This window comes from Schistocerca gregaria, chromosome 10, assembly GCF_023897955.1.
Source record: "Schistocerca gregaria isolate iqSchGreg1 chromosome 10, iqSchGreg1.2, whole genome shotgun sequence".
NCBI lineage: Eukaryota > Metazoa > Arthropoda > Insecta > Orthoptera > Acrididae > Schistocerca > Schistocerca gregaria.
In genome coordinates this window covers 89568323-89589362 of record NC_064929.1, presented here as the reverse complement: position 1 = coordinate 89589362, position 21040 = coordinate 89568323, and the positions used below count along the sequence as shown (strand labels likewise).

General features: G+C 45.8%; 1 protein-coding gene across 1 annotated transcript in view; it reads left to right on the top strand.

Annotated features, from left to right (window-relative positions):
• Window positions 1-21040, top strand: part of LOC126293373 (transcriptional activator cubitus interruptus) — a 1766542-nt gene that overhangs the window by 586339 nt on the left and 1159163 nt on the right. The window contains exon 2 of the mRNA XM_049986575.1: window positions 12344-12387. The gene's annotated coding sequence lies outside the window, so the exon portion shown is untranslated. The remainder of the gene's footprint in view (window positions 1-12343; window positions 12388-21040) is intronic.

Sequence of the window (21040 nt, the reverse complement as noted above, 5' to 3'; positions counted from 1 at the left end):
GCGCCGATGTGGTGGAAAAAACAACGTCGATGCACTGTAATATTAACCAACAGCCTTGATGGTGCGAAGGATTTTACACGAAGTTCAGCACCGGCCAATGATGTGACAGTATGTTTCCCCCATTTCAGCATCATAGCTAAACCATACCCCTGTCCATGGTGCAAGGATCATTGTGAACATCGATAGATGACTGAGCAATACGTCCATTAACTCTTAATTCTCGAACACGTAAATGCTCAAAGTGTACTAGACAGTGCTCTACATTCAATAAAATGTTCTCGGGTTTCCAACCGCGTCAATTGGTTAAAACTACACGAGCTTTCGGCCAAGCACTCTCGGCCATTGTCAAGTGTTATGACTGCCGGTGGGCTGTTGGTGCGCCCTTATATACTCTAGCTGCCGGCTGTGACGTCACAGGTGCCCTGACATTGCCATATACGGGCACGTTTTGAGTCGGCGTTCGATGTGCCCTCTTCAACCGCGCGATCGCTGGATCCCACGCAGGGCTGAGCTGTAAGCCACCGTCTCTATTCAGGGTGTTTGTGGTAATTTTTCAAATGGCTCTGAGCACTATCGGACTCAACTGCTGTGGTCATCTGTCCCCTAGAACTTAGAACTACTTAAACCTAACTAACCTAAGGACATGACACACATCCATGCCCGAGGCAGGATTCGAACCTGCGACTGTAGCGGTCGCGCGATTCCGGGCTAAGCGTCTAGAACCGCTAGACCGCCGCGGTCGGCTGTGGTAATTTTTATTTTAATAGCTTCCTGTATTAAACTGTCTCAGAAGCCGTTTGTGCGAGCCACGACAGAGGGCACATCGAACGCCGACTCAAAACATGCCACGGGCACCTGTGACGTCACAACCGGCGGCTAGAGTATATAAGGGCGCACCAACAGCCCACCGGCAGTCATAACACTTGACAATGGCCGAGGAGTGCTTGGCCGAAAGCTCGTGTAGTTTTAACCAATTGACATGGTTGGAAACCTGAGAACGTTTTATTCAATGTTATCGCCGCGAGACTCTGCATTCATACAGTGCTCTACATATTTCTATCACCTCGAGCACAGTGGTTAATTTATCATCTATCTCTCAGCGTATGGGAGTCACAGAGCATTCTCCCCATCTTAGGGTAAAAGACCAACCTCACACAGTCATTGACCAACCCACCTTGCAGCACCATTAGAGAATCAGTCTCGAAGCGATCAGAAGGAGAGCGCAACACTCCACGTCTCGTGAATGAATATAGCTCTCCGAGTCCCAACCCACCCAAGTGAATGAGATTTCTCGAGATGTGAGTATGTCGAAGAGCCTAGCACTCCTTATCGATGCGTAGTAACAGATTTCAAAGTGCTGTAATGTAATAGCATACAGTTGAGAAGAACAAGAAAAGACATATACTTATACGTGAGATTAATTGAGTTGGACATAATTTTGCCTAAATCAACGAAGCTATCAACTCTAAATTATTGTTCTAGATTGTAGTGTCTGTAGCTGGAAGATACTGGTAAGATAGAGAACATAAACGCTCACACTCCTAGGGCTACAACGTCCTGCACTTAAAAAACGGAGCATAATGTTAGATTGAATACCTTTCCCGCCTGTCAGACGTACATCCTTCTTCACAGTTTCTCTACGCTGAGCTATCTTATCGAATGGTAAAACATTTGCTTTGCATGATAGGAACGCAATATAGCTTTGCAGAGACGTATAGTGTCGACCGCATCTGCCCACCAATCAGAAATTATACGATGCCTACATAAAATGATAGTTACTAGTGGGGGATACATCCTGCAAGGAAACAGATAAACTCAAAGTAGCAGCGTCTGACATGTGAAAATTACAAGTAATTGAGTCACTAACTCTGTAAACAGCGTATCAGTCGGGAAAATGTGTACACAGGGATTGCAGCGCATCACAAGCTCTTACCGCTAAGTTAATTATGACCCTGAAGTCTCGATTTTAGACCCAAAACGCGACAGGGGTGATCGTATAAATCAAAGCTCCTACAGAGGAGTGTGTCAAGTTTCTTCACACACGAGATGGAAGTCCTCTGATGACCGACAAATTTACTGTTAACACATGCGGAACACACAGCTGTGTACAACAGGCTATGTCATGTGACTGATGCAACCGGAATCACTGGTACCTACAGTATAATGCAGCCTCAATGGGGAAAAAATAGACTGCCTCCCTCATTCCCTTCATTTCGATGCCCACGTTTTCCGGGATTCCTCCTGTTGCAGCATACTTGGTTCGATATACAAAATGTTTGGACCAGAAAGTGTAGCACATTTGTACCATTGGGGACAGGAGTGTGTGTTTGTACATCAGTTCTGAGAGTGAAGGCTTTCTGGTATGAAATGGCTCATTTTGTATGGTGTAGGGTATGAATGTGTTTACTAGGTCGATACGGTACGCATTGATATATTGCTGGGTTGGAGATCGGTTTCACGCACCAATATTCAAGCTCCTGGCGCCGATGGGAGCAGAGTGTAAATGGGTATGTGTGTTTACGTATTTGACGATATCTATGGCACTTTGCGAGGTCTAGTTGTCAGTGCAACGTGGTGATCAGTGTAAAGTAGTTCATTACCACTGAATGTCGCGTCTGTAGAAAGAAAGAAAAGGCTGAGGGTGCTTCGCTAGGACTGGGGAGCATCACAACATATAGCCGGTGTGAGTGTAGGCGTACGATAATTTTTTTGGGTGCAGTACAGATATAAAAGCTATCTGTACCGTTTGTCAAAAATGTGTATATATTGTATTATAAAGTTAGTGTGGCTTACATTGTGTAAAATGTGTATATATTGCATTGTAAAGCTAGTATTGTTTATGCTATGGCATGACTAGAGAGGATGACTGTGTGTCCTACCGTGAGGGATGTATAGATTGAGCAGACTGATAACGACGGGAGTATGAGTGAGAAATTTTAAGTGGAAAATTATATTCGCTATAAATACTGGAGTACAGTCGTCAAGAGGAGACTTACCTGTTCATTGACTGGTGTCAGACTGTCGCAGCAGTAGCAATAGGTAATTGTAGTTACAGTGGTAAATACGTTCCTGGCTTGCAATATTCTTGAGAGTCTGGTATGTATTTGATACTGTGGAGACAATTGTGTGGGTTTAACTGTGAATGAAATTTAGCGATCGGTGTAATATAACAGCTGAAAGCACCAGAAAGAATAGTGGATGGTGCTTCGATACGGGCGGCATAAGAAATTCGGCGTGTAAATTAGATAAGAGCAAATCAGAATGCTCCATCGTTTGTGCTGGGATACAGGGGTCTGTACATAGGGGAGGGAACGTTTGAGTATGTTGAAATCTGGAAGGGAAAGATGTTAGGAGCGCTGGGATGAGCGCATTCGATGTTATTTTCGTAAGGAGGTTCTGTTAGTGTAGGAATTTCCGTGCCTACAGGCTGGGACATGTAGGAAGCTAGCGTTAACTAGAATATAGAATTCCGGAGAGGTCGAGTTGGCTGTTATATTTTTAGAAAGCCATGTGACGTAAGAATAACATTGGGAATGTTGTTGAATGACGAGCCTCCACGCAGACGTTTCGCCAGAAGACGGCGTGTTATGCTGGGGTGGGTACGTACAGCTGAACACGTCACGTGTGTTACGTTACATGGAAGCGGGCTGCGCTCTTCTGCCCTCCGCAGTAAAGACAATGCAGGCCTGAGGTGTCTCGAGTACGGGGCTGCGCCTTGGAGTAATGTGATGTGGGTATAAGGGAAGCTTTCGCCTGCGTTCGGGGGCAGCTTACGGCTGTGCTCCCGCCCGATCAGGCCAGCACGTGTGTCTAGGTGAACATGTATTTGGATGGGAATCTCTCAGAAATGAAGTATGAATGAGACGCGGCCGCCTCATGCTCGTGGACAGCTGACGGCCGCGCCTGTGCGCTCCACTGGACAGGGGCTGCCGGCGGGCGTTGAGTGCATTATTTTGAGAGCAGGTGTGTAGGCTGTGCTATGAGTTATTTGGACAGTTTACGAGTACTGGGTGTGTTTAGACATAACTGTGCTGAATTATTTAGCAGGAGTCTGAATATCTGTAATTAAATTATTTGCATAAATTAGGAGTTGTTTGCGTGTCTGCAGACTGTGTATTATGACTGCAAGCATGAGATGGAGAGTGTTTTGCTTCAGCGTCACAAATATACTCGATCTCTAAATAAAATGTTCGAAAGTAAATAGAGTGGATTCCTTCCTTACCCTCCCCAGCAGCCTAGCGCAGCATGAGTAAATTTTGGCATAATTCCCGCCCCTACAGACCACCATCTGGGATTAGGTCATAGGAGGGATGAGAGTACAATCTGATGGCAGTAATGTGTACGTCAGTTGGACCGTAAGTCTCATGGTGGAAACAGCGCCTGCAAAATAACGACCTGGGTTCAGATCCGTTTTCCCCACCATTTCGCCCCACACTCTCGGACGACGCCAAGCGCTGCGCACGTTAGTATGGGTCAGTGCACGTTAGCCCACCGGCATGGGTCGGTGAGGGGGCGTGGTGCTGGGTTGGCGATCGTGGTAGAGACTGTACCTATTAGATTCCATTTCCAGCTGGGTGTGCCATTGGTGAAAATTGATTCCATGACCTAGGTTCTATGAAGTCGAATCACGTGGCTAATGCAGTAGCCAATAGGAGTGCAGCGTTCTAGGGTTGGAGGGTGCTAGGTCATGAATGAACACCTTGCTGGTAATGGGGAAATGTGGAACTTCTCATTTGATCATAGGTTATTGAAACTGTAAATTGACTTATTGAATGAGATTAAAATGGAAATGGAATTAAGTACTTATGTAATTGATAGGTTTGACGAGTGATGTTTGTGTTACTTGCTTTCAGTTAAATTCGTTAACTTATTTACAGAAGACTATAGCCGGCACGAGTATATAGGGCTTGAGGCTGTGATGTAAGCAATCGTTCGCTCACTGGCCGCTGACGCGGCACGTGTCCGCTTATAACGCGCATGAGAAACAGACAGAGAGAGAGAGAGATAGAGCAGACGATCTCGTGTCATCACCCGACTTCACGGTAGAGCCCTCTTGTGGCCGTGATATGAACTAAGTCAGTTGGGCTGCGGAGCTCGTGGTGAACACTTTGCGTACGGCCATCTTGAATAACGCTACTTTCATCATCACCTGACTTCACAGTCGTGTCCTCTGGTGGCGACAGTATGTACTAAGCCAGCTGGAGTCCATATGAAGTGGAGAACACACCTTCTTGAAATTGTTTAAATAATAAAGAGAAGTACTTTTTTCCCACCATTTCCTTAGCTTAGTAGAGATGTGAGTGGTGTGGTGGATTATCCTCCTGGACTGTGAACTTTTTCTGGGGGAGGGAGCCTTGGCACTTTCCCACCAAAATTCAAACTTCCCGCCAAAATCCGCCATCTTGATTTATGTAATCGCCGCCATCTTTGATAACGGTACTCTGTCCTCGTGCCGCCCTCGTTCCAATACTATCGTAGCTTATCGCACTGCAGTCCGTAAGTCCGAGTGTGGAACCAGTGTATCGGACGAATACGCTCTACGCGACAGCGCTCACGAGGTGTACGTGGTGCACCGAAACGACCATCACCTGTGTACAGGCTGTGTCTGCTTACACCTCTGAATACCATGGTGCCCCATCTTCTGAGTGATCTTTTGAGAGCACCAGTGGAGCCCTGCCCGTCGATGCTGTCGCGCGAGTGCAAGACGAGCTTGAGGTGTGCGTGCCCGTATTCCCACCGCTAACAACCGCCTCACGACATTTCGTGCTGACACGTCTGGGATGAGAAGCCCTCCCGCCTGCACTGAGTCAGCCGTACGACCTGCCACTGCTGACCTTACAACACGACGGTACTGGCGGGCGTCTGTGCTGTGTGGACGTCCATAACCTCGTCGGCGGGTGTGAGGCTGTTGGCGTGGCCACTGATACCAGCACCGTTCTGCAGTAATGCAGGACTTCCAGTTCGTGTGGGGATTCTGACTCCACCTCCTGTTTCTAACACGATGCAAGTTAGCGCTACTGTTTGCTGCCTGACACCAAATGTGGTGATACCCATCAGTATTCTACTTGACACACATTATTGCCTGTTATTTAGTTATATCCCGAATCAGTTTACGTACGTAGGGCAAGCGAGAGCACGACTCCGGCCGTTCCGAAGAAAGAAACGGAGAACAGTTCTGGAAATCTCTGTTGGTCCATCGTCGCCAGCGGACATGGGCTTGTAAGTACTTTTCAATGTCAATAGACTTCGCCACCAGTCGTAGACTGTAAGATGTTTTGTTTTACTCTGAAAGGAACCAGTGTCGACGATTCATTTAGTCATCTTCAGTCCCCCATAAGTTTTCATCTAAATACACGAACTTATCTTTTGTTGTTGCTGTGGTATTCAGTCCTGAGACTGCTCTGATGCAGCTCTCCATGCTACTCTATCCTGTGCAAGGTTCTTCATCTCCCAGCACCTTCTGTGGCCTACATCCTTCTGAATCTGTTTAGTGTATTCATCTCTTTGTCTCCCTCCACGATTTTTACCCTCCACGCTGTCCTCCAATACTAAATTGGTGATCCCTCGATGTCTCAGAACGTGTCCTACCAACCATTCCCTTCTTCTAGTGAAGTTTTGCCACAAGCTCCTCTTCTCCCCAATTCTATTCAATACCTCCTCGTTAGTTGTATCATCTACCCATCTAATCTTCAGCTTTCCTCTGTAGCACAACATTTCGAAAGCTACTATTCTCTTCTTGTCCAAACTATTTATTGTTCATGTTTCACATCCACACAAATACTTTCAGAAACGACTTCCTGACACTTAAATCAAGAAGGGAACAAAGGAAAGAATTAAGTCGGATGATGCTGAGGGAATTAGATTAGGAAATGAGACACTTAAAGTAGTAAAGTAGTTTTGCTATTTGGAGAGCAAAATAACTGATGATGCTCGAAGTACAGAGGATATAAAATGTAGACTGCCAATAACAAGGAAAGCGTTTCTGAAGAAGAGAAATTTGTTAACATCGAGCATTGATTTAAGTGTCAGCAAGTCGTTTCTGAAAGTATTTGTATGGAGTGTAGCCATGCATGGAAGTGAATCATGGACGATAAATAGGTTGCAGAAGAAGAGAATAGAAGCTTTCGAAATGTGGTGCTACAGAAGAATGCTGAAGATTAGATGGGTAGATCACATAAGTAATGAGGAAGTATTGAATCGGATTGGGGAGAAGAGAAGTTTGTGGCACAACTTGACCAGAAGAAGGGATCGGTTGATAGGACGTGTTCTGAGGCATCAAGGGGTCACAAATTTCGTATTGGAGGACAGCGTGGAGGGTAAAAATCGTAGAGGGAGACCAAGAGATGACTACAGTAAGCAGATTCAGAAGGATGTAGGCTGCAGAAGGTACTGGGAGATGAAGAAGCTTGCACAGGATAGTGTAGCATGGAGAGCTGCATCAAACCAGTTTCAGGACTGAAGACCACAACAACAACAATCCGTATCTATAGCACCTGTTGTAAAATACTTCCAGCATTTACTTTATTAGGTCTTAGTCAGGTTTACCACTATTATTTGTTTTTTTTTTACTGTTATTATTATTGCATTTATCATAATGTGTATGTATAGCACCTGTTGTAAAAATACTGCGGCATTTACTTTATTAGCTCTTAGTCACTACTCTTTATTCATATTATCACTAGAGTAATCTAATTTTCTCATTTAAACTATTGTCATGATGTATCTCTGATGTGTGAAATGCTGCATGTATGGAATACGGGTCCGATGTAAGAGAGGGCCTGATGGCCGTAATGTGATCAGGTTAAGTAAATAAATAAATTTATACTCCACGGGACGCGCCAAAGATAACAAGCCGATCGCTGATGATCGACCAGCGATCTGGCTCATCGAATTTGAACTCGAGTGAGCGATGTTCTTGCGGTCGGCCTCTAGTGACGTCCCGCAGAGGTGTGAGTGCGGTGGGCCCAACGCCCCCGCCGTGTGTGCGGCGAGTGAGCGAACGGTGCGCCGGCCCACGCGGCAGCACGCGCCGGCAATGAGAGCCGCGTGGCGCGGGTTGGCGGCGGGGGAGGGCGGCCGCTGCTTGCTGGCAGTGCTGGCCGCCGACACCACACCTGCCAGCAGCAGCCCTCTGGAGTCACACAGCTCCTGCACCGTGACGTAGTGCAGCTGTTACACGTGCCCTGCACTCAACAAGTCGCTCTACGGCTACATCTACATTTATACACTCCTGGAAATTGAAATAAGAACACTGTGAATTCATTGTCCCAGGAAGGGGAAACTTTATTGACACATTCCTGGGGTCAGATACATCACATGATCACACTGACAGAACCACAGGCACATAGACACAGGCAACACAGCATGCACAATGTCGGCACTAGTACAGTGTATATCCACCTTTCGCAGCAATGCAGGCTGCTATTCTCCCATGGAGACGATCGTAGAGATGCTGGATGTAGTGCTGTGGAACGGCTTGCCATGCCATTTCCACCTGGCGCCTCAGTTGCACAAGCGTTCGTGCTGGACATGCAGACCGCGTGAGACGACGCTTCATCCAGTCCCAAATATGCTCAATGGGGGACTGATCCGGAGATCTTGCTGGCCAGGGTAGTTGACTTACACCTTCTAGAGCACGTAGGGTGGCACGGGATACATGCGGACGTGCATTGTCCTGTTGGAACAGCAACTTCCCTTGCCGGTCTAGGAATGGTAGAACGATGGGTTCGATGACGGTTTGGATGTACCGTGCACTGTTCAGTGTCCCCTCGACGATCACCAGAGGTGTACGGCCAGTGTAGGAGATCGCTCCCCACACCATGATGCCGGGTGTTGGCCCTGTGTGCCTCGGTCGTATGCATTCCTGATTGTGGCGCTCACCTGCACGGCGCCAAACACGCATACGACCATCATTTGCACCGAGGCAGAAGCGACTCTCATCGCTGAAGACGACACGTCTCCATTCGTCCCTCCATTCACGCCTGACGCGACACCACTGGAGGCGGGGTGCACGATGTTGGGGCGTGAGCGGAAGACGGCCTAACGGTGTGCGGGACCGTAGCCCAGCTTCATGGAGACGGTTGCGAATGGTCCTCGCCGATACCCCAGGAGCAACAGTGTCCCTAATTTGCTGGGAAGTGGCGGTGCGGTCCCCTACGGCACTGCGTAGGATCCTACGGTCTTGGCGTGCATCCGTGCGTCGCTGCGGTCCGGTCCCAGGTCGATGGGCACGTGCACCTTCCGCCGACCACTGGCGACAACATCGATGTACTGTGGAGACCTCACGCCCCACGTGTTGAGCAATTCGGCGGTACGTCCACCCGGCCTCCCGCATGCCCACTATACGCCCTCGCTCAAAGTCCGTCAACTGCACATACGGTTCACGTCCACGCTGTCGCGGCATGCTACCAGTGTTAAAGACTGCAATGGAGCTCCGTATGCCACGGCAAACTGGCTGACACTGACGGCGGCGGTGCACAAATGCTGCGCAGCTAGCGCCATTCGACGGCCAACACAGCGTTTCCTGGTGTGTCCGCTGTGCCGTGCGTGTGATCATTGCTTGCACAGCCCTCTCGCAGTGTCCGGAGCAAGTATGGTGGGTCTGACACACCGGTGTCAATGTGTTCTTTTTTCCATTTCCAGGAGTGTACTTCGCAAGCCACCCAACTTTACGTGCCACACTCATTACCTCCCCTTCCTGTTCCTGTCGCGTCTGGTCCGCGGGAAGAACGACTGCCGGAAAGCCTCCGTGCGCGCTCGAATCTCTCTAATTTTACATTCGTGATCTCCTCGGGAGGTATAAGAAGGGGGAAGCAATATATTCGATACCTCCTCCAGAAACGCTCCCTCTCGAAACCTGGAGAGCAAGCTACAACGCGATGCAGAGCGCCTCTCTTGCAGTCTGCCACTTGGGTTAGCTAAACATCTCAGTCCCATAAGCAGTGGTCCCGTAACACTCCAGAGGTTGCTTTAACGTCTGTAGACGTCTCTCCATTGAGAACAACATGCTGTGTACTGTTTCATAAACTCTTCAATCCAGCCACACAGCTGGTCAGAAATTCCGTAGGCTCTTACTTTGTTTATCAGGCGACAGTGCGGAACTGTATCGAACGCCTTCCGGAAGTCAAGAAAAGGGCATCTACCTGGGAGTCTGTATCTAATATCTTCTGGGTCTCGTGAACAAATAAATCCAGTTGGGTCTCACACAATCGCTATTTTCGGAATCCATGTTGATTCCTACAGCGTAGATTCTGGGATTCCATAAATGACATGATATGCGAGCAAAAAGCATGTTCTAAAATCCTACAACAGATCGACCTCAGAGATATAGGTCTATAGTTTTGTGCATCTGCTGGACGACCCTTCTTGAAGACAGGGGCTACCTCTGCTCTTTTCCAATCATTTGGAACCTTCTGTTCCTCTAGACACTTGCGGTACACGGCTGTTACAAGGGGGCAAGTTCTTTCGCGTACTCTGTGTAGAATCGAATTGGTACTCCGTCAGGTCCAGGGGACACTCATCTGTTGAGTGATTTCAGTTGGTTATCTACTTCTTAGACACCTATTTCGATGTCAGCCATTTTTTCGTTCGTGCGGTAATTTAGAGTAGGAACTGCAGTGCGGTCTTCCTCCGTGAAACAGCTTTGGAAAAACGTGTTTAGTATTTCAGCTTTACTAGTGTCATCCTCTGTTTCAGTGCCATCATCATCATCATCCCAAAGTGTCTGGGTATGCTGCTTCGATCCACTAACTGATTTAACGTAAGACCAGAACTTCCTAGGATTTTCTGTCAAGTCGGTGCATAGAATATTACTTTCGAATTCACTGAACGCTTCACGCATAGCCCTCCTTACTGACATCGCTTAGCTCCTGTTTGTCCGAGAGATTTTGGCTGCGTTTAAACTTGCAGTGAAGCTCTCTCGTAGTCCCCTGCAGAAAGACGAGGGTTGTTCAATAACGAATGCCCCACTTTTTTTTTCTCAGAAAATATTTCTTGACAAGAGTCAGAATTTGGTGACACCATACATCAACATGTTTTGTCCGTATCCTATCTTTCTCTGTAATCTCCATCACATTCTATGGCCGTACGCCAACATTGTTGAAGCGCATGTATTCCCTGCTGGTAGAAGCTCTACTCCTGTAGGCGTAGCTATGTTTTCACTGCATGGCTGACCTCTCCGTCATCTTCAAAGTGTGTTCCCCGTAGATAATCGTGAAGTGGTACAAAGAGATGGAAGTCCGAGCGTGCCAGGTCTGGACTGTAGGGTGGATGAGACAGTGGTGTCCAACCCAATTTGGCGATGTGTTCCCAGCTTCTCAGACTTGTGTGTGGTCGTGCGTTATCCTGTTGGAGCAAGATTTCTACTGGATTCTTGTCCAATCGGACACATCGGAAACGGCACTCGACGTATGCTTCCGAATTGGTGGTTGGCATCACAATCGCAGAAGACTATCAACGTAACTTTTCTGCCAGAGGGGGTTGTCTCCAATTTCTTCCTTTGTGGTAAATGAGGATGGAGCCACACCACGGACTGCCTTTTCGTTTCCGGCGCAAAGTGGTCCACCGAGCTTTCGTCCCCGCAACGATCTGTGACAATAAGGCCTCTCCGTCGGTCTCAAAACGCTCCAACAATCCAGATGAAATGGCCATTCTTTGAAGCTTGTGGTCCGCTGTGAGCATTCGTGGAACCCTTCGTGCACACCTCTTCCAAATTTCCGAGAGTCTCGATCATTGCAGACGCACTTCCAATGCTGACCGACAGCTGTAGAGCCGACGGTCGATGCGGCCGTGCGGTTCTAGGCGCTACGGTCGCAGGTTCGAATCCTGCCTCGGGCATGGATGAGTGTGACGTCCTTAGGTTAGTTAGGTTTAAGTAGTTCTAAGTTCTAGGGGACTGATGACCTCACAAGTTAAGTCCCATAGTGCTCAGAGCCATTTGAACAGACTGTAGAGGCAACTGCCAAGTTGTGATGTGCCGGTCGGCACGGATGATGGCATCCGCACGATTCAGCACGTCTGGAGCAGTGGCTGTGGCAGGACGTCCCGAGCCCGGCTGATCGTGGAGCTTCCCTCTGCACTCTGGAAGCCACCGCACGGTGTGTTCTGCAGAGTATTCTGTGTGTTGAGCGACTGGCGGGAAGCCTCCATGTCGCTCGAAACTGTCTAATTTTAATTCTTGGTCTTTTTTGCGGTATGTGCGTAGAGGGAGCAATGTATTGCCTGACTGTTGTAAGAACCCACGGTCTCTGAGTTTTAACAGTTAATGATGCAGAGAACTCTACCTGTAAGTTAAGTCTGCAGCCGTGAGTCCTGCTAACGGGAAACGTTCCTCTTTTTGTTTCAGAGTCGTGTCGGTTAGCCTCGAGGGAGCTGACTCCACTGCTTGCTGTGAGTACCTCAGAGCCATATGGTTCTGTACTGGCACCTATACAGTCTCTCACAAAACCTTGCCTTTACTGCAGGTATGCCGTTGCGATTATTAAAAAACAAAACTAAGCAGATGCAAGCGACAATTATTTAAGTTTTATCAATACGTCGGAGATATAGAAGTTAGCGAAAATATGTTAAAAGACGAATAACATTAAATGGAACTGCTGAAGTCATCGATTAACGGATGCACCAGCTTCATACGTGTTTATACGTCATATCCTTCTCTGATAGGTAAAATGGCTCCGAGCACTACAGGACTTAATATCTGAGGTCATCGGTCCCCTAGAACTTAGAACTACTTAAACCTAAGGACATCACACACATCCACGCCCGAGGCAGGATTCGAACGTGCTACCGTAGCGGTCGCCCGGTTCCAGACTCTACCGCCTAGAACCGCACGGCCACTCCGGCCGGCTTAAATGCTTCGCCGCTACAACTGATAACAGGCCGCGCTGGGAAACAAGAGGACAGCTGGCTCTGCCCACACCTGCCGTCTAGCAGAGTATTCTGACCAAATGGAATACGGGGTTTCTCGAACGAACTTGTCAGTGAACTGAACTGCCAAACTCGATTACAATTCTGCTTCGTACTGAGTAACGCCTGTATACTATCAGCAGTGCAATCGAAAAGTCACCCGCATTTCACCTAAACGCCGTTGGTAACCGAGCGTTTCTAGGCGCTGCATTCTGGAACCGCGTGACCGCTACGGTCGCAGGTTCGAATCGTGCTTCGGGGATGGATGTGTGTGATGTCCTTAGGTTTAACTAGTTCTAAGTTCTAGGGGACTAATGACCTCAGAAGTAGAGTCCCATGGTGCTCAGAGCCATTTTTTCACCTAAGCAACAAGATGGCCAACAAAGAGCTCAGCGTCCACCTTAAGGGCAAATTTATCCCAAAACTGTCAAAAAATTCGAATTTTTTTTAATTGCGTAAGTTATTCTTTAATAATAACATCAGAAAGTATCAGAATAGTATTCTGGCTAGAAATATCTTTCAAAAAAATTTGTTTGGGCGTTTGCTCCTGCCACGCCTCCTGTTTCTATGCTGTGATCCACACATTCTCTACACTACAAATACAATCGAAACGAACTGCAGTTGACTCTAAAAGGCTGTGAGAAAGATTATCTTTTCTTGTTACTCTGTTTACAAGGTGGTTTTTCTGAATAGTACGTGCTACAATCTTATTTCAGTTTTTAGTTTTCCATATATCAACCTGTTTTGTACGTAACGAGTCGTAACAATGTACACATATTCATAAAGTGAGAAAATCTTCAAATTCACCTGTGAAAGGTACAGGAAATTTAAATAACAGTGTTGCAGATGCTGCTCCTAAGTGTGAAGAACAATTTTCGACAAAGTCACTGTGTTCATCGAAGAAGAAAATTAGTGAAGGAAACCATGTGCCAGTGAATGTAGGTTAACTGACTTTATTTTAATTGTCCATATAATTAATGTTTCATGTGCTCGTGGGGAAACACACGATACAAATGAGAGGGATGCGTTGTCCAAAGACAACATTTGTGTCCTCAACTGTCGTGAATATAGCTGCATATGGCGCCTGTCTGTTGTTCAGTGGTGTGGATGTCGGCAGGGTTAAGTAGCTGCAGGCAGTAGGCTTCCATTCAGCTGCATCGACGAATCATCATTGAAGTGCGGCTGGTCAAATCTAAGGCAGCGGACGAAAAAAAAAATGCGCAAGTTGGACGGGCAAAGAATGCAGGGGAAGAGATTACTCCAAGAAGACGAGGAAGAGAAAAGAATAGGGACGTGGGCAGCATTAGTTACTAGAGGTATAGTAATATTGTGAAAAATTTAAATTAAGACTTAAAATGCAAATTGCCATAAACACTTTTTTTAGCTATAATATACCTTTTATCAGGAACTATAAAAGCTAACAGTCAGAATTTTGGTGTTGTTCTCAAGAATTACTTACTGATTATATCCTGTGCAGCACTTTTCCATTATATGTTCTCTGAGAAAAGTTCTCCTTTAAAATTTAAGAAAACTAGAGCAGTCCTAGGTAATGCAATACTGTTCCATGCGTTTTAGTAGTTTCTTATGCAGATGTAAACTGTGAAATTCGAGTTTTATTGCTTAATTAGTTTACGAGAAAAGGTACTAAAAATCAAATCCTTATAAAACGTATGTCGAAGCGCATTTTCAAACAAAAATTGCGCGGAATATCAAGCATTATGTTGTGTATAATAGTCTAAAGTTTTACTATTTTAGCTGTAATGGTTTTGAAGATATATATGTTTAACTACAAGAATCCATTTTCCCGTACATGTTTCGTTAAAGGAAGATTGTTAAAGGAATATTACTCAGACGTAACAGAAAACCAAAATACCCGTGGTTGACGCTTGACAGAACGCTCAGTTACAAACATCGACTTTCAACAGCTGCCAAAATGAAAACTCGGAATAACACCCTATAGAAAATCTGTGGCACATCATTATAACCAACCGTACTGCAGCTCTGGGATCGTTTTACCGGATGGTGGAAGATTGCTCCCCAGCCTCGATGGGCAGGGCTTATAACCGCTACCATCACCGGTACCCACACCTACTTCTGGCTGCCACATACCAAGTCCATCCCCGTGGAGGAAATGTGTACTTGTATGGGAGCACAGAAAACTACAGCAAAATGCTGGCCACCTTGTTCACGCAGGCATTTCAATCATCAGCAACGCACGCAGGCAAACTGCCTGCACGTTTGTCAGCAGCCGAGTTCATCAAATGCCGTGAGCAACGCAGCACAAACACATATCGCTGTGCTTTCCTTAAAAGAGCAGCAACCCCATTTTTCTTTCCAACCATGACTGGAAGAGGGGTCATGAATGAAAATCGCCAAGTTAGTTTAAAATCGTCTCAAACATGGTAATCTTTCGGTAGCCAGAATCTTCCGCTATGCTCAGCATACCTGCCAACTTTCAAAAACAGAAATCCAGAAGCTCCAAAAATTTTACGCGTGCATGCAAGGTGTTGAAACATAGCGACAAAAGGCTACACAGAAAGAGATTAGAAATAATGTTAATACATATAATGTAGGCTACATTTTAAGATCACTATTTTCGAACTCTGAATTTAGTATTTACACAAGTTACTTGCTGATGGGGAACAGTTCACACACTACACAAAAATGAGCTTTTCTGCGCCTGATCTTGGAACCCACATTGCGAACGACACTGTCAAAACTATTAAACTAAATATTTATTGATACTTATTTCTAAATTAGTCTTAAGTTCACAGGATACTGGCTATATTCCATCACAGGTTGCAGAGGAAAGATAAAGATGAGTAGCTTTTGTACGGTTTCTTCAGAAATTCTGAAGGAAAACTATTCATGTAACGTGGACCACTGCTTCTTCCTTTCAAAACAGAAACGAAGCCCAGAGTTTCATTGGACATGGAGGATCTAAAATGATTGCGATTCTTCTTCACCAAGCTTAACACACACTCACACTCAGCAATGCGTTGCGGCGGAATCGAAACAGAAAGCATCAGTCAGGATAACCTATTGTACTTAGGAACACCATGGCTCCACGAATGCCCATCAAGCGAGCGCATTTGGTATCATCTGTCAATCCCTCGTTCTCAACAGTAGCAGGTCTACAGAGTAGCTCTGAAGCACATTCGTTGCGTCCTGAGCTGACTCACTTCCCGTCTTCGGCGGCAGTGATCGAAACCTTTCTATTAGAAACTCTACAGAAGAAAACTTGGCATCTTCAGCTTTTCAAACGTCTACAAACTTTGCCTGCTTTAATATGTCATTACTGGGGGAAACTTGTTTATCATAGAATCGCATGCAGAGCAGAATTAAGCCCTGACAGACGAAAAGAATGCTGATTTGTCTTTATCGTTAAGTTTCTTCAACAAATTCATTGCTCGAACGCCAGTAACTACACTACTGTCCATTAAAATTGCTACACCAAGAAGAGATGCAGATGATAAACGAGTATTCCTGGACAAATATGTTATACTAGAACTAACATGTGATCACATTTTCACGCAATTTGGGTGCACAGATCCTGAGAAATCAGTACCCAGAACAACCACCTCTGGCTGTAATAACGGCCTTGATACGCCTGGGCATTGAGTCAAACACAGCTTGGATGCCGTGTACAGGTACAGCTGCCCATGCAGCTTCAACACGATACCACAGTTCATCAAGAGTAGTGACTGGCGTACTGTGACGAGCAAGTTGCTCGGCAACCATTGACCAGACGTTTTCAACTGGTGAGAGATCTGGAGAATGTGCCGGCCAGGGCAGCAGTCCAACATTTTCTGTATCAAGAAAGCCCCGTACAGGACCTGCAACATGAGGTCGTGCATTATCCTGCTGAAATGTTGGGTTTCGTAGGGATCGAATGAAGGTTAGAGCCACGGGTCGTGACACATCTGAAATGTAACGTCCAGTGTTCAAAGCGCCGTCAATGCGAACAAGAGGTGACCGAGACGAGTAACCAATGGCACCCCATGCCACCGCGCCGGGTGATACACCAGTATGGCGATGACGAATACACGCTTCCAGTGTGAGTTCACCGCGATGTCGCCAAACAAGGATGCGACCATCATGATGCTGTAAACAGAACCTGGATTCATCCTAAAAATGACGTTTTGCCATTCGTGCACCCAGTTTCGTCGTTGAGTACACCATCGCAGGCGCTCCTGTCTGTGATGCAGCGTTAAGGGTAACTGCAGCTATGGTCTCCGAGCTGATACTCCATGCTGCTGCAAACGTCGTCGAACTGTTCGTGTAGATGGTTGTTGTCTTGCAAACGTCCCCATCTGTTGACTCAGGGATCGAGACGTGGCTGCAGGATCCGTTACAGCCATGTGGATATGATGCCTGTCATCTCGACTGCTAGTGCTACGAGGACGTTGGGATGCAGCACGGCGTTACGTATTATCCTCCTGAACCGACCGATTCCATATTCTGCTAACAGTCATTGGATTTCGACCAACGCGAGCAGCAATGTCGAGATCCGATGAACCGCAATCGCGATAGGCTACAATCCGACCTTTATCGAAGTCGGAAACGTCATTGTACACATTTCTCCTCCTTACGCGAGGCATCACAACAACGTTTCACCAGGCAACGCCGGTCAACCGCTGTTTGTGTATGAGAAATCGGTTGGAAACTTTCCTCATGTCAGCATGTTGTAGGCGCCGCCACCGGCGTCAACCTTCTGTGAATGCTCTGAAATCTTAATCATTTGCATATCACAGCATCTTCTTCCTGTCGGTTAAATTTCTCGTCTCTAGCACGTCATCTTCGTGGTGTAGCAATTTTAATGGCTCGTAGTGTATGTATCGGTAAGATACAAATATAAACTAAAATTCCTTGGGTGGCATCCACTGGTGTGAAAAATGACTAACAAGCTGTCAAAAACATAGATCATAACGTCATAGGCAGCTGTTTGATAAGGGACAATACCTACTTATGTTTATTTATTTACACGGCCAACCTCGTAGGACCAGATTGACGAGGTCATGGAACTTGTCAGTAAATGAAATTACAACATAAAAGTAATAACAGATAGAAATAAAATGTTTATATCTGAAAAAAGTCTAGCCATAAGTTTAAGTAAACGCAATATAACATAAGAATCGGCAACTCCTCAAGAGAATAGAAAACTCTTCAGTTTCAATTTGAAAGTGCATGGATTACTGCTAAGATTTTTGAGTTCTTGTAGCAGTTTATTTAAAGTGTATGCAGCAGTATACTGCACATCTTTGTGCTCGAGAGTTAAGAAAGTCCGATCCAAATGCAGGATGGATTTCTGGCGAGTATGAAATGAGTGAAAGCTGCTTATTCCTGGGATTAAGCTAATACTCTTTACAAGAAATGACACTAAGGAATACAGCCGATTGAGAGGCCCATGTCAAACTAGTGAACAGGGGTGTACAAGGTGTTGCAGTCCTGGACTGTGCGGCTGGTTCCGGTGAAGGTTCGAGTCCTCCCTCGGGCTTGGCTGTGTGTGTGTGTTTGTCCTTAGGATAATTCAGTTTAGATAGTGTGTAGAAATGCCGGAACACGTGAGGCAATACTGACCTTACGACTTATCTTAGAAGAAAGATTAAGAAAAGGTAAACCTACGTATCTAGCATTTGTAGACTTAGAGAAAGCTTTTGACAATGTTGACTGGAATACTCTCTTTCATATTCTGAAGGTGGCAGGGGTAAAATAGAGGGAGCGAAAGGCTATTTACAATTTGTACAGAAACCAGTTGCCAATTATAAGAGTGGAGGGGCATCAAAGGGAAGCAGCGGTTGGGAAGGGAGTGAGACAGGGTTGTAGCCTCTCCCCAACGTTGTTCAATCTGTATATTGAGCAAGCAGTAAAGGAAACAAAAGAAAAATTCGGAGTAGGTATTAAAATCCATAGAGGAGAAATAAAAACTTTGAGGTTCGCCGATGACATTGTAATTCTGTCAGAGACGGCAAAGGACTTGGAAGAGCAGTTGAACTGAATGGGCAGTGTCTTGAAAGGAGGATATAAGATGAATATCAACAAAAAACGAGGATAATGGAATATAGTCAAATTACGAGGGTCGGTCAAAAAGTAATGCCTCCCATTTTTTTTCTACTTAAAAAAATTAAGTTAAGTGAAAAATTTGAATTTGGCGCCATTCCTCAAACCTTCTTCTGCAATCCACTGCAGTAGTAACTTTCTGTGTCAACAGGTGGCAGCACAGCAGAAGTTTGTAAGATGGCCGACATCGATGTTCGTTTGAGACAGCGTTGTGTGATTGAATTCTTGAATGCAGAAGGTGAAACGCCCATACGCATTCATGAAAGACTGAAGAAGGTGTATGGTGTTGTGACAGTGGATGTCAGCACTGTTAGACGATGGGTTCGTCGTTGTAAGGAAGCTGAAGGGCAAACACCGTTGACTGACGAAAAGCGGAGCGGCAGGCCGGTGAGTGCAGTGACTCCACACAACATTCAGCAAGTTGATGACATCATTCGTGGTGACCGTCGGGTGACTGCAGATGAAGTGTGTCGCATTATTTCTCTTAGTAAAGGCAGTGTGATCACGATAATTAAACAATTGGGGTACTCAAAAGTTTGTGCACGGTGGGTTCCAAGAATGTTAACCGATCAGAATAAAGAGGCAAGGAAAACAATAGCCTCCCAACACTTGCAGCGCTTCCGTTTGGAGGGAGATGAGTTTCTGAAAAAAATTGTGACCGGGGACGAAACATGGGTGCATTTTTTTGAACCCGAATCAAAGAGGCAGTCAATGGAGTGGCGTCACACAAGCTCGCCGAGGAAGAAAAAATTCAAAACTGTGCGATCGGCAGGGAAAGTTATGGCAACAGTTTTCTGGGATACAGAGGGTGTGATTCTGGTTGATTTTTTGGAGCAGGGATGCACAATAAATTCTGTTCAATACGTCACAACCCTCAAAAAACTTAAAGCACGTCTTCAGCGAGTTCGCCCAACAAAATCAATGGCAGATGTTTTTCTTTTGCATGACAATGCAAGACCACACACCAGTCGTCACAGCTCTGACGAGATTGTCAAAATTGGATGGGAAGTTTTGCCTCATCCCCCATACAGCCCTGACCTGGCACCATCAGACTTCCATCTGTTCGGGCCACTATAAGAAGCTCATCGTGTGATTCATTTTGAAGATGAGGAGGCCGTCAAAACATCCGTGCGTCAATGGCTTAGGAAGCAGAGCTGTGATTTTTACCGTGCTGGGATACATGCCCTTGTTCAAAGATGGACCAAAACTGTAGAGATGGGCGGAGATTACATTGAAAAATGACAAAATGATCCTCAACGTTGTGGTTTTCAACCTATGTAATTGCATTTAAATTTCCTGACAATTAAACGTAGAAAAAAAATAGGAGGCATTACTTTTTGACTGACCCTCGTAAATCGAGTGATGCTGAGGGAATTAGATTAGGAAATGAGACACTTAAAGTAGTACAGGAGTTTTGCTATTTGGGGAGCAAAATAACTGATGATGGTCGAAGTAGAGAGGATATAAAATGTAGACTGACAATGACAAGGAAAGCGTTTCTGAAGAAGAGAAATTTGTTAACATCGAATATAGATTTATGTATCAGGAAGTCGTTTCTGAAAGTATTTGTTTCGAGTGTAACCATGTATGGAAGTGAAACATGGACGATAACTAGTTTGGACAAGAAGAGAACAGAAGCTTTCGAAATGTGGTGCTACAGAAGAATGTTGAAGATTAGGTGGATAGATCACGTAACTAATGAGGAGGTATTGAATAGGATTGGGGAGAAGAGAAGTTTGTGGCACAACTTGACTAGAAGAAGGGATCGCTTGGTAGGACATGTTTTGAGGCATCAAGGGATCACAAATTTAGCATTGGAGGGCAGCGTGGAGGGTAAAAATCGTAGAGGGAGACCAAAAGATGAATACACTAAGCAGATTCAGAAGGATGTGGGTTGCAGTAGCTACTGGGAGATGAAGAAGCTTGCACAGGATAGAGTAGCATGGAGAGCTGCATCAAACCAGTCTCAGGACTGAAGACCACAACAACAGCAGTGTGTAAGCTTAGGGACTGATGACCTTAGCAGTTAAGTCCCACATATTTGAACATTTTAACATTTGACAAGAGGTTCGCGAAC